The 13216-nt window shown below is 36.8% G+C and overlaps 2 long non-coding RNA genes across 4 annotated transcripts in view; one reads left to right on the plus strand and one right to left on the minus strand.

The window, feature by feature from the left end:
* The window catches only part of LOC102161961, a 36385-nt gene extending 33621 nt beyond the window's left edge, over positions 1 to 2764 (plus strand). For both annotated transcript variants that reach the window (XR_002346096.1, XR_002346097.1), the window contains one exon: positions 2156 to 2764. This is a non-coding gene — a long non-coding RNA (uncharacterized LOC102161961). The remainder of the gene's footprint in view (positions 1 to 2155) is intronic.
* The window catches only part of LOC106504343, a 699971-nt gene that overhangs the window by 127241 nt on the left and 559514 nt on the right, over positions 1 to 13216 (minus strand). For both annotated transcript variants that reach the window (XR_002346092.1, XR_001297739.2), the window contains 2 exons: positions 9818 to 9916; positions 7582 to 7726 (listed from right to left, as the gene is read on the minus strand). This is a non-coding gene — a long non-coding RNA (uncharacterized LOC106504343). The remainder of the gene's footprint in view (positions 1 to 7581; positions 7727 to 9817; positions 9917 to 13216) is intronic.

Below are 13216 nucleotides of genomic sequence, written 5' to 3' on the forward strand. Positions count from 1 at the left end.
AGCGCTGGCATCATGTGTGTGGTGTAACTGAAGAGAGAATGGGGTAGACATCTGAAAATACATGTGTGTTTCTATTAGATAGCCATCTCCAAACTCTTTGTTTTGAGGTAACTCCCCCTGAGGGAAATGGATAGTCTCATGTCAATCAATTTAGGCAGAAAAGGAGGGAGGGAGATTTGAAGTGGTGCCTAGGAGGATTGCCTCTTGCCCCAGCTAGACCTGAAAAACACACTCCAACAGTTATAATCACTCCCTCTATTTTACTGTTGTTATTCCCTAGCCACCTTTAAAACAGTCTTATAGATAGATAGTTTCGTGGAAGCTGTGCTTTGGGGAGTTAAGTTTCTAGTTAAGTCCATCCCTGGGGTAAAGCAATTTCTGACAGAGCAAGTGGCAGAAATATAGAAAAATTAATCTACGAGGGTCCAGAAAGAGATGTTTTCACAGATTAGGAGACTAAAGTGACAAGTGACCACCATGGACTTTGAGAGTTCATAGTAGTTACTTCTTAAGAGGACTTGGTAGGAGAATGAGCTTCCCAAATCAATGGGCTAGAAACTCATATCATTTATCCTTGGGCATCAGGGGAAGTACTTCTTAAAGACCTCAGAGCAACCTACGATTATTAGCTTTACTATACATGAAGATTATATATGTAGGCTAAAGCTACACATGAGGATCACCCAGTTCCCCAAGAAACTAAAAAGCAGAAAACAATTTACCTTCAATTAAAATGTAAGAGTAAAGCACAGTCAATTTGAGCCAAGAGTTCTGAATCAGTGAGACATCATAATAGCTTTAGCAAAGTTATTACTTGTGTGTAAAGAAACTGTTGATGCAAACAGGGATGGTTAGCCTGATGTAAGCCAGGGAAAAACTCTCAAAATGAACTGGTGATAGTCCCCATCTGAGGACTCAGTTACAGAAAATCTAAAGCAAGAGTGAAATGAGTATATCTGGGTATCTTAGCCTGATCTACTCAGGCAATATACTAAATACTTATTAATATGCTCAGGTCTCTTTGTTCCAAATACATGCTCACTAAGCAACATTTTCATTGTATTTTTTTTACTTTTCATACACACTTCAGCAGCAGCTTCAAAATTTCTTTATGGGAAGATATTAGGGATAGTGAAGTAGTTCAAAGTATGGGATTGAAGAGGAGACTCAGGCTGGGCCTCCATAATGTGCACATCTGTAAGAAATTTATTCTAATTGGAAAAGTTTGCAGAAGGACTAATACAAACACTGCTGGCTAAAGCTGTCTATTCTGCATTAATACATGGAATTTCTTGGCACTGAAATTATTTACAAAGAGAGAAGGGTTGGTCCTATCCCGTGACACTGCACATCCCATTTATTTTTACTTTTTTTCCTCCTTGGCGGTTATCACCCTCTAGCATACTCTACATCTTATTGAATAATTTGGCATTGTTGGTCTCTTGCATTAGTACACTGGCTCTATTAAGTCAGGGACTTTTGTCTATTTATTCACTATTTCCTTAGTACCCAGAAAAATGTTATGGGCATAGTAGATATTCACGAAGTACTCTTGGAGTGAATCCTGCAATCTTGTACCTATTAGCAACAGGTGTCATCTTTGACATGAGGAGCCTTGGACAAGGGATTCTAAATATTTTGGTTTCATATAGCATCTCTCCTATTGTGAAATGTGCTGTTGTTCAGAATGACCTTAACACCTTTGCTATCCAACTTTGACCCGTAATATGTTTTGTTTATACAGACATGTTTAATTTTCTAATTCCAAATACTGTATTTATATACTACTATGTCTTAATTTCTTCAAGCCAAAGGCTTTTCCTGTTTGTTTCATTCTCCTTACTTTTATTTCCTTTAGATTTAAGGTATTATTATTCATACTATATTTGGAAGGATATCTCATGTCAATCAAATATTATTTTTCCAAATAATTTTGATGGGATTATGTTTCTGTTATAATTTCTCATAGGAAGTTTTCTGAATCTGTGTATCTCAATCTTAGTCTGTAACTGTTGATTTGGTAGTTAAAGTACAAGTTCTTTGTTGAAAAGTATAAAAATATAATTCCTTACGTCTTCTCTAGTTCACATAAAGTGTGTGTTTCGCTAAAAATTCAGATATTAAATATAGCATCTTCTCTCTCACCTCCCCACAGGAGAGCAAAATCATGTTATAACATCCTTGAAAATTGAAGACCCGCCTTAAGCATTTCTGTTGACTTGGAAACTGCAGTCCATTCCATTGTCAGACAGTTCTGAAGATAGGAAGTTCTTAATACTGAAACCAACTCTGGTCTCCTCATTCCTCAAGCAACTCTAGTCTGGCTCTTTTCCTCACCATTCCTCCAAATTGGCCACCTGTGGCTTTTATGAGAGAAAATCCAGCGGATCTATGCCAGGATCATCTTATTCTCTTAGCAGCATTTGACCCAGTTGGCATTCTTAACTTCTGGAAGGCTCTCTTTGTTTTTCACTCTCACTATGCCACTTTCTCCTGGAGGCTTTCCTACAGCTCTGGGCATTGCTTCTTAGTCTTCTTTGCCAGTGTATCCACCTTCCCTCCCCCAAGTAATTTCCAGAAATGCTCTATATCACCCAAACTACGTACCTAAACATTAGAGATTTCTTTCGGGTTAGAGGTAATTTACTGAGAAAAGCATCTAGTATTGAGTCTGGGACATAGTACCCTTATTAAAATGATTCATTTTTCCACTTTGAAGGGTAATTTTAATTAGGATGTATATTCACTTTTAATAAAAAAGATACATAAGAAAAATCAATTTGTGGTTCATTTTCTATGTTTGTTATTGGACTTGATTGAGTGATACATAATATCTGCAAAATTCTGAAGTATTTATTTGGTTAACTGATATTTTAAGAAAGATATCATTGATATCTAATGATTTAAACAGATTCAAAATACACATACTTAATTTTTTCCCTCAATTTTCAACTATACTCATACTTTAATTTACCCTGGAGTAATGAAAAAGAAAACAAATCCTTCTGTAACAAAGAAAAACTATACATGCTTTATAATCCACAAATGTAGCCAGATTTACTTTAATGGGTTGAGAAGGTAGCTTAATGCAAAATATGTGAAAGATTTAAAGGTGAGGCAAATTCCCTTGTCCTTTTCTTTAATAAACACCATCACAATTGACCTTTAAAGCTGATAAAGCTATAAGGAAAGACAAGAGCAGATGCAATATTCTTCCAGACCTGTTTGAATATATTTAACAGATGGCCAAGGCAATGATTCTTTCTTTATCCAAAGAAATTTCAAGTTGATTTTAATTCCTGTGCTGGTACTTTGTCATATCAAGGTTTTTCTTGTAAAATAAATTGAAACAGGAAACGAACTGGAAAATAAAACAGGCTTTTCTTTTGCTGGTCAGAGAGAGGCTTTGGGGTAAAGTGGACACCTATGGCACAAAGAGGTGAAATATGCAAACAAGTGTTTGCAAGTTCTATGCTGTGCCTGAGAAATTATCTCAATACCGTTCACAAAGGTGTGGGAACTAAAGTTGCCTTTTATTTGACCTCAATGTTTTTGATTTGTTGTATTATCATTTAGTCTGTGAAAATGTTCAAGCTAATCTTTCTAGATCCTTATAATCAACTAGACTGGTATTGATTTTCCTATCATCTTCGTGCCTTTGGAAATCCTGCATGAGTACAAATATGAACACGTATAGATGATCTAAAACTATTCAATAAGCTCTTAATTATAAATAGCTCTTTTTAAATTTACGACAGCTATAAACATCATATACTTATACATACATATATACTCCCACTCTTATCCACCCACACACATTTATATTCATAGTTTTATAGTCGCATATGCCACAAATTTCACTCCCAGATGTCTCACTACCATATCTACTGAGTGCTTACCCTCTAAACAATCTGAAGCCATTAATAGACACCTGGCTATAAATGAATTGCACACACAACTCCCTGAGAAACCCTGAAAGGAAACAAGTTTCCCTAAGCTGGCCTCAGCTTGTCTGTTTTCAAATCTTTCAGCTCTGGACAGGAGATATCACTCAGCACCTACCACATGCAAAGCTGAAATATAGCATAATGAACATTCATCTACCCTTCACTATTTTCACTAATAATGAATATTTTGCCTTTATTGCTTTCCTTCTATCTGTACGTTTTAATACCTCTGTTGTTAATGGTAGTAGTCAACCATTTGGAAGTAATTTGCAGACATAATGACAATTCACCTCTAAATACTTTATTATTCATTTCTTGAGAATAAGAACATTTTCCTACAAACCCACAAAATCAATGCCATTAAAACTAATTTAATTAGGAGTTCCCACTGTGGCACATGGGTTAAGAATCTGATTGTAGCTGCTTTGGTAGCTGCAGAAGTTTGGGTTCAATCCCCAGTCCAGTGCGATGGGTTAAAGGATCTGGTATTGTTGCAGCTGTGGCGTAGGTTGCAGCAGTGGCTCAAATTCAATTCCTGGCCCAGGAATTTCTATATGCCATGGGTGAAGCCATAAAATTAAAAAAATAATAATTTAATTATACCTATGTTATCCCATTGTGTTGAGACATGAAATGAATTATTTAAGGCCAATTTTCATGTATATTGTCCCACACTCTGGCTCTCTTTGACTGTTTTCTTATTCCTGATTATATTTCTATTTACTTTTTTTTTTTTTTTGGCAAAAACACCACATAGGAGATGTTGTGTATTTTTTTTTTTGTATTTTATTGCCTCACATCAAATGGCTTAAGTTTTATTTCCTATTGGAGAAGATAAATTTAATCAGTTGGTTAAGGTGGCTCTACAAGGTCTGTCCATTGTAAAGATATCTACTCAATTTATAATAAATAATTTGTGAGTGATATTTTTAAACTCAGTGAATATGAAGTATCCTAACATCATTTACTCAATGGTTTTAGTATCAACTGATTGTCTTTGTCAAAATACAGTTCAGGTTACAAAGTTAATTTATTTGCTACAATTTAACAATGATAGATAGACAGACAGACAGATAGATAGATACATGCATGCACACACACACACACACACACACACGCGCGCGCGCGCGCGCGCAAGTGCCAAATAAAATGGTTAAAGTTCTTAACTTCTCCACAAAATTATTCAGTTTAGGATAACTGAAAATATTGAGGTCAAAAACATATTTAGTTTGTTGGCATTTAGACAAAATGGGTATGGGTAAAGCCTTGGGGGTCAGAGCTACATTGTTTATGGACTAGTGTTAATGATAATTAAATATCTGCAAAATGCCAACCTATCAATGAGAAAATACTGTTAACCTTTTGAAACTGCTCAAAAATTATCTGGATTGTTTTTCTGTCTCTCTTACCTTTTTAAACCCTGTCCAAATTGTTTGTTTGTTTGAAGAGAAAATGAAAGCAGAAGAGGACATTTAGGGAGCAGAGTTATGCTACATTAGAATCCTCTATAAATCATTTATTTCCTTTCCTTTTTTGTTATACCTAGTATCAACCAGTAATTCATTTGGAATCAGAATTAAAAGAACATTAGAGAGGTGTGAAATGATGTTTATGCTGATACTTAGGATTAGTTCTACAACCAATCTTGGACAAATTACCAGATAGCCTACATTATTTCTTCAACACTGAGGTTTTTCCATGATCTCAGTATTAGAATCTTCAAATACAAAGATAAGAAATGTAGGCATGTCTCCCTTACCATACCTTTGCTTATGCCTAAAAAACTCCCTTTACAGTTCTTGCTGATACTCTGGGCCAATATCAACAGATCCTCAGACTCCTGTTGTTTCAGTTAGTATTCTCTAAACTTGCCCATGATGAGTTTCTATATAGGATCAAGTTCCTTATTAAACGCCACTGCTCTAACACCAGTGTTACTCTGCAAATGGGCTGAGACTGCCAAGGAAATGACCGAAGACACCTTGAAGAGACTCTGAGGAGCCACTATGACCTTGATGATTCTATTACTCAGTCCCAAGCTGCCAGAGCCACTGCAGCTGCCCTGGCTCGTCCCATGTGCCTGCCTGCCATGGCAATGCATTATGGGCTACCACTTTGGTCTTAGATGCTCAAGAGACAGGAAGCATCTGGGAAACATCAACTGCCATTGTTTCACTGCGGTGTTTTAAAGAGGGGCATTATAAATAACACTGGATGCACTCTCTTACCCAAATTTGAAAAAATGAGAAAAACACAGTGGACAAATACTTCTTACCCAGGTCTGGTCAGTACCCCTACTAAGGATATTTAAAAGTCCTAGAGCAGGCAAATAAAATTATGAAGGGATTCTAACAATAGGAAATTAGACTGAAAAATAAAAGCAAGACCTTTCATTTTGGAAAGTCAATGACGAAGTGAAATTACAAGAGCAACACAAAAATTACGAACAGTATCAATAAGTGACCAAATCCAAGAATGCTAAAAAGATTTACCATGCAGAAAAAGAACATGATTTCAGGGTATGTAAAGTATTATATCGTTGCAGGTAAAAAACCAAGAACACATTTCTATCTAAAGCCTTACAGGTGGGAAATAATAAATTTAAGAAGTTTGACAGAAATTAATAAATGACATATTCATATCTGAGGGTAAATACAAGTTAAAAATATTTGAGAAGAATTGTGTGAAGAGCAAATACCTTTTTTTTTCTCATTAAAATAAACATTTTCCTCTATTTTCAGAGACAGACTTCTAAAAAAGTTACACCAGGGAGCAATATTAAAATCCTCATTGTTCTATATTTTAGACCATGTAATTTCTTATTTTTGTAATAGATATTACTTCTGCTTCGAAAAACAAAACAATAAAGAAAAACCACAATTATCCTCTTATGTGTTGATTTCCAAATTTTTAGTATTTTTCTCTAGTTTTAAAAATAATACACATTCATTTCTGAGACTAATGATAAAGAGGATTAATGCAGTGTCTCACAACCAAGTGGTTGCTGCCTACATTTATTGTATTTTTCATTTTATTTTTCTGGTTATTTACTTTTATATTTGGTTCACACTGTATTCACTGTTCTTGTAGTTGTATACCCCATCTAATATATATATACACACATATATACATATTTCTTTTTTTTTAATTTGTGAAATTAGTGTCCATAAGAAAAGGAATACCCTGTCTATATCTCACATTGGGGCTCTTGACAATAAAATAAAATAATCAAACAAAAAATTCATTAGGCCAATAAGGCAGGTCCCCTGGCAAGGTGAGCTTTCAAAATTCTGTCAGTGTTTCACTGTTTAGTATTACAAATAAAAGGTCATCTTTGTGCAACACTTTGACTCATTCTAAACCTCCTGAATGACCTTTTTTAAATTAATGTGAATCTGGAAGTTGTCATTTGCCCTTATGAAACTTTTCTGTAGCTTGGCCCATGTTACCATTCCTAACTATCCTTAGTTGGCATAGTTCTCAACAGACACAAGGGAATTTTCCTTTGCACTGAGGGGACCTTCTGGGAGGGAAGCTTTAAAGCTGACTCTGAGATTTGGTGATTTGGTTGGGGTGGCTATGACTGAAATCTGGGGGCAGGAAAGAACAATAAAGGTCCCAGAAAAGAACTCACTGTGAGGAGAGCAGAATCATCTGGGTTTTCCACAAGGCTCTGGAACTTCATGGAGAAGGTGGACAGCAGGCTGTGTCTGAAGCTGGTAACATCTCAGGGCACAGCTGCCCTACTGTAGTACCATGTTGAGAGATAACAGCCACGCCTGTGGGTATGAACCAAAAGACCCATTTCTGTCACACACAATTGTGCAGTATCACTGGGCCTGTGCAGACACCAGGGTCGCCAAGGGCATTGTCGTGCACACTGCCCCATGTACAGCCTCAGGAAGGGAGCTTTGTGAACAAGACCACTATCACTGATTTCAATTTTATTTTCTCCTTTTCTTTTCACTTTTGAAAACAGGCCTTTACACTGAGTATGACTCCATGATTCTTTGGACACTTCAGATGAATAGTTTGAGAGGGACATCTTGAACTGTCCATTAAAACAATCAATTATTGGAGTTCCTGTCGTGGCGCAGTGGTTAACGAATCCGACTAGGAACCATGAGGTTGAGGGTTCAGTCCCTGCCCTTGCTCAGTGGGTTAACGATCTGGAGTTGCCGTGAGCTGTGGTGTAGGTTGCAGACTCGGCTCGGATCCCGCCTTGCTGTGGCTCTGATGTAGGCTGGCGGCTGCAGCTCCGATTCGACCCCTAGCCTGGGAACCTCCATATGCCGTGGGAGCGGCCCAAGAAATAGCAAAAAGACAAAAAACAAAAAAAAACCAAAAAAAACCCAATCAATTATTAAAGGTGGGGCATTCCCATCATGGCTCAGGTGTAATGAATCCAACTAGGATGCATAAGGATGCGGGTTCAATCCCCGGCCTCCCTCACTCAATGGGTTAAGGATCCGGGGTTGCCATGAGCTGCAGTGTGCATCGCAGCCACAACTCAGATTTTGTGTTGCTGTGGCTGTGGCTTAGGTCGGCAGATGTAGCTCTGATTCGACCCCTAGCTTGGAAACTTCCACATGCCACATGTACAGCCCTAAAAAGACAAACAACAACAATTCTTAAAGGTAGAAAAACAAAAGCAAACAATTAGAATAAACAAAGCAATGTCTTTGAACTTCAGAGGTGATATATCCAGTGATATATTATTACATGATTCTCCCCAAGCATGAAGGAAAGTCAAGGTCAATGGCCTTAAAAAATTGCCTTTGTCCAAGTTACTACTGTTCCCAATACAGAGGAAATGGACTAGGTAGAACCATCTGACATCATGAAAGAGGTACCCATTTGCCAGCTGATATTTGCAATTTTTTAATTTGGATTTTCTTTAAGCAGAATTTTAACTGGTAAATACACAGAAAGGAAGGCTATCTTTTAATTTTGTTTTCTTGGCATTCTTAACTATATAATTCCAGATAAGGAGGAAGTTCTTATAGTCTAGTTTTTAAGGGCATAAGCCTTATTTCTACTGTGCACTTCAATCCATATGTGCCAAAATAGGTACCCTGTTAAATATGAATCTTCACTTGACTTACACATTATCAGTCCTAGCTTGGCCAATGCTCTGTTCATGTTTTATTTATGGGCAAGATTATAACTTAACCAAGGCTCACTGTGACCTCTGTTTACTGAATGATTGCCTTGGCAAATGCAACTCTCACTTTTCAGACAATTAAGCAAAAATTTTCAGAAATATAGACTTTCCCCAATCATTAAGGCTTTGAACAATAACTAAAATTTAACTGTGACAAGCAAAAGATGAATATGTTCCTAGGCCCACCTCCTCGCTAGTCTTTATGAATAATTATTTTTTAAGGAGAAGGAAAAGAAACTCCCTATGCACTTAATCAGGCTAGACTAGCCTATTTGGAAGCTGTCACTTGGAATAGATGTGGTGTCACCTTTCTCGAATGGATGAAAATGTACCCCCTAAATAAATGATAAACAGAAACCAGCAGCCACAGAGTGTAAAGAAGAGGATGAAGGGAGAGGTATAATATAAATAAATAAATAAATAAATAAATAAATAAATAAGCAAGCCAAAGGGGTTTTTATCATGTGTAATGATAAATCTCTCTGAGCTATTGCTATTCTGTTTATTTGAAAGACAGGTGGTATCATTTGGGTGCTCCTTGAACCATGTTATCTTTACCTGCGCTCAGTTTGCCAATGCATTTTTACTTCAGGGACAGAGAAAAGGATAGGAAAAAAATCAAAACAAAAGTAGGAAATAACAACAGAGATAGTGCCCACAAACTTGAGTTATTCCTAACACCACAAGGATGTCATTTTCAGCTAACCTTTTCACCAGGCCAGGATCCAGGGACTAAGAATCTTGTGAGAATTTTGTATCCATTTCTTCAACTTGTAGTGAGGGAATAGTCAAACTGAGCTACCACCTAGACAGAAAGAAAAATGAAATATTTAAAACTACAGAAAATGGTAAAGCTGATAAATTATATCTCTAAAGCTATTGTCTTACATGAATGCTTGGATTGAAGGAAATTCATTTGATGGATGAACAAAAGGGACTTTAAAGAGATGAAAATATTTACTGGGAATGTGGAGAATCACATATGGGGAGAGATCTCATTTAACTGAGAAAACATCTGAAAGATCATGTTCTTTTTTTTTCCAAAATAAGGATTTGTTTAGAGTATTACATCATTTCTCCTGTCTTTGCTGAATACTATATCTCTGTACCGACAGTGGACAAATCAGGAACAGCATGATGGGAAATGCATTAAAGTGGAAATATAGCATTAATGCATTAACGAGGATGCTCTTTTCCTAGTAACCACTACATAACATCCAAATTTCCATCCTCCTATTTCCCATCAAATCAGGAAACACCTCAAAACATGATCACAACCAGGACTCTTACAAGTTCCTGGTTATTATTCTGGGCTGAGAGTAGGAAAAGACAGGGAGACTCTCTGAGGTCCTTCCAACATAGGGATGCCACTTGGTTCCCAAATCATAGGCTTTTGTAATGGTAGAGCCCTTGGTACTTCCAGGTACAAAAATTTCTTCCAGTGACTGTAACTGCACAAAAGTTATCCCCCAATTTAATGTCATAAAATAACCATTTATCATGCTCATGGATTATGCAGTTCAGGAGTTCAGACAAGATACAGAAGAGATAACTCCCTCTGTTCCATGATGAGTTCTGAGGCCTCAGTGGAAGACTGGAAAGCTGGAATTAAAATCATTGGAAAGCTCATTGACTCAATATCTAGCTGCTGATGCTGACCATGGGCAAGGAGCCCGGGTTCTTCTCCCTGTGGGTCTCTCCATTTGACCTAAGTGACCTAGTCTGGACTTCCTCTCAGCATAATAGCTGGAATCTAAGGGCAAACATTTGAATGGAAACGGAGTGTGAAGAGGAAGTTGTATTGCCCTTTGCAATCTAGCTGTGGAAATCATGTATTGTTATTCATTGGAAAAGTCAGAAACAGGCCCAGGTTCAGCAGGAGAAGGGGAGAGTGAAAGGAGGCTACATCTTTTTATAGAGAGTAGCAAGGTCCTGAAAGAGCATGAGGGACCAGAAATATTGCTCTGACATTTTGGGGAAATACAGTCTGGTCCAATGAGGAGACAAAAGTGCAGAGTAGTTAACGGATTTATTCAACAGATCCATATCTTACAGGTGGCAGAGCAAAGAAGCAATCTCTCTTTTTCAGACAGCAAAAACTTTCTCCTCTCTAACTAGGGGAATAAAGGTGAATAAAGAGATAAAAATGAAAACACACTGGGCTATTTCACAAAATTGGCACTGTACAAGCATGGCCTAAAGGAATTATATATGATTTGAATATGTCCTGATAAGTAAATTTTAGCCATGAAGAATCTTTCAACTTTAAAACTCTTGAGTTTTAAATTGATAGGTATTATATCTAAGGAATCTGAAGATGTAAACTGTACTACTGGTTTTAATATGTAAATATGAAAATATACACAAGGTATGTATATATAATAACAAATCAGGACCTAAGCAATATAGTGTGTTAAATGAGATGTTTGCCAGTATCAAAGGAGCACCATTGACCAGAATAAACATTTCCACTGTTATTTTAACAAGCTAAAATATAAGCAAGCTGAATTAAATGTGACTTTTAAAAAAATGTTAGTGATTATGACTGTTAAGGTTATATATGCTGAAAGACATATGTAAGTTTTAATCAAGTTACTCTACATATATATTATACTATGAGGTTAATCACTTTATTAAAAAATACCATAACTATCCCTGGCCTGGGAATTTCCACATGCAATGGGCATGGTGAAAAAAATATACCATAGCTAAAGAAAGGATCAGTATTAAGAAAAAAAATATATATATATATACATACACACACATATATGTGTGTGCGTGTGTATATGTATATTACCAGGGATAAAAAGATATATTTAATGCAATGATATCTTAGTGGGACTTCTCCCCAAGTAGAGCAGGAGTCAGATTCTTGTATTCAGCTAACGTGGGAGTGTGTTCTAAGGAAGCAAGCGTGCAGAGTGGAATAAAAGAGCTTGCAAGGAAAGAAACAACACACGGGTGAGTCTCTGCATTAGTCACCCAATCCCAACAGAAGCTTCTGAGGACACTGACAGAATGGAACTCAGATCTCTGTGCCTAAGGAATGAAATCCCATCCCTCCTTGGACAGTGATGCTCAGATGGCTTCCACTCCTGGGTTCCATATGTTGACAGCAGAGCAGTCCCACAGTGCCTCACCTCCTCCTTTCGGAGGAGCCACAGGGCAGGGAGTGAGATGGATGCAGCAGAGGAGCGAGGCAGAGTGTGGTCCAAAGATCCCCATGCAAGACTAGAATATTAAAGTATAATTGATATAAAATGAAATGCACATCTTAAGTGTTCCGTTTAAGGATGGTTGACTCATTGATGTATAAGTGAAACCATCACTAAACAGAAGATAACCATTACCATCACCCTGGACAGTTTCTTTCTCATAAATTCTCCCAAACTCAAGGCAACTACTTTCGGATTTCTATCACATTAAATTGAGAGATTAAGTCAAGTTAGTCTGATTACAACAATATAAATGCAGTAAATTATATATACTATTTTATTACTTCTTTCACGCAACATGTTTTTGAAGTTCATCTCTGTTATTATGTGTATCAGTGGTAAATTTTTTATTGTTGGATAATATTTTTTATTGGATTATATCACTCCTTGACATTATTTATTCATTCCATCATTGATAGCATTGCCTTTTCCAGTTTTTAGGAATTAATGAATAAGATTGCTATGAAAATCCTTGTACAAGTCTTTTGGGGGGCATATGAGCAGCTCTACATTGTTGGTGTCGTTTTATTGTTCCATTAGTTCTTCTACATTCTTGCCAAATAGCTTAGTGTGGGCTGCTATAAAAAATATCATAGACTGAGTAAATTAAACAGCAAACATTTATTTCTCATAGTTATGGAGGTTAGGAAGTCCAAGATAAGATAACAGCTGATTTAGCCTGTGGCAAGAGCTCTCTTTCTGGTTTGCAGACTGATAGTTTCTTGCTGTGTCCTCATGTGACAGAGATTATCTCTTTCCTTCTTTTCTTGTAAGTGCACTAATTCCATTCATGAAGATTCTACCCCCCTAAACTAATTACCTCCCACAGCTTCCCAAAGGCTCCACTTCCACATATCAGGACTTCAATAGCCGCATTTTGGTGAAACAGA

This window comes from Sus scrofa, chromosome 7 (genome assembly GCF_000003025.6).
Source record: "Sus scrofa isolate TJ Tabasco breed Duroc chromosome 7, Sscrofa11.1, whole genome shotgun sequence".
NCBI classification, from domain to species: domain Eukaryota; kingdom Metazoa; phylum Chordata; class Mammalia; order Artiodactyla; family Suidae; genus Sus; species Sus scrofa.